Here is a 1,337-nt window from a genome sequence, read left to right as displayed (position 1 = left end):
AGGAACAGAAAGGAGCCCATGAGCCTGGAGAAGATGGTTTTGGTTTGGAGGCAGTGGGAAAGGAGTCTGCAGAGAGAGACTAGGAAGGGGCCTGCATGGCTGGACTTCATCCTGCCGGTGGGCAGTGGGTGAGGGATCCGGCTCCTCTTACCATTAGCTCCTCTCAAGCAGAGTTTCGGCTCCCATGGCAGGAGTCTAAGGACAGCCCCACATATTCCAGCCACCAGACAGTAAGAAGCTGGGCTGGAATGGGCAGCGCACAGTCGCCACCTCCCACCACATAGTGTGAAGGCCTTGCACAGGGTTTCCTGGCCCCATTAGAATTGTAAGAAAACCGTGCACCCTCTTGTCCATATTAAAAGACTAATATTTTATACAGGTAGTACCTTTCATACCAAGACCGTAATAATGCACGTGGAGGGTGGGGAGGATTTTGGTGGATGGGGAGCTGGTGACGAGGTGCAAGGATGCCTCTGGAGTAAACTCTTGGTTTCTGGGATCACGTGGCAGGGATTGATCTGAGAAAGGAGAGGTGAGGGAAGGAACAGTGGCCCTAGGTGGAGGGCGGACTCAAGCCCAGAACCAAGCCGGTTCACCCAGGTACCCTCAGGACCACCTACTCCTTGAGAGGAAGACTCCCACCCGCATTGGGGTTTTCGCCTGGAAACAGTTCACCTTGTCCAGAACCTCCCAGCTTTAAAGACCCCTTAGAGTCCTACCTTCTTTGGGTCCTGCTTGCCACCAAACAGCCAGTCAATCTCTTCAGCACTGTCCTGGACAAGTTTTTTTCTGCCTCTGCTCTTAACTCTCCTTTTGTCTCTATTTTTTGAGGTGTCCATCCACATTCTAGTTCTCAGTGACTTTCTCTAAGTGAATCCACACTGGTTTCTAGTAGTCACCAACCTTTTGTTCAGGCATTATTTTGCATATTGTTGTAAAGACGCATTGATCCTTGGGCATAGATACTGGGAGCTCCTCTCTGCCCTGTAGATCCCACTTTCAGATGTGGGTGGCTCAAGCAGTCCCGCTCCCCACTGAGGCAAAATATGCTCATTCTTATCCCCAGCTGCCGGTCACTGATACGCCCAATGATGGGGAAGCCCCTCGTCTCTAATTAAATGGTTGCTGCGCATATACAAGTCTAACTTTGTGGCATATGTCTGTTTTCCTCACCAGACTGCAGGGTATGTCACTGCTCCTGGTACAGCTACAAAAATGATCGAGGCCATCATTTTTACCTTGAGCGGGTGGGACTTGGGAAAGAGAAAGAATCTTGTAGGGCACATGCAGTGTCAAAAAACTCTGTACTGTTGGAGATTTGCAGTCATGGGGATTTT

The sequence above is a fragment of the Mandrillus leucophaeus genome, unplaced genomic scaffold (genome assembly GCF_000951045.1).
Source record: "Mandrillus leucophaeus isolate KB7577 unplaced genomic scaffold, Mleu.le_1.0 Scaffold1915, whole genome shotgun sequence".
In the NCBI taxonomy this organism is placed as follows: Eukaryota; Metazoa; Chordata; class Mammalia; order Primates; family Cercopithecidae; genus Mandrillus; species Mandrillus leucophaeus.
Note: the sequence above shows the minus strand (reverse complement) of the source record.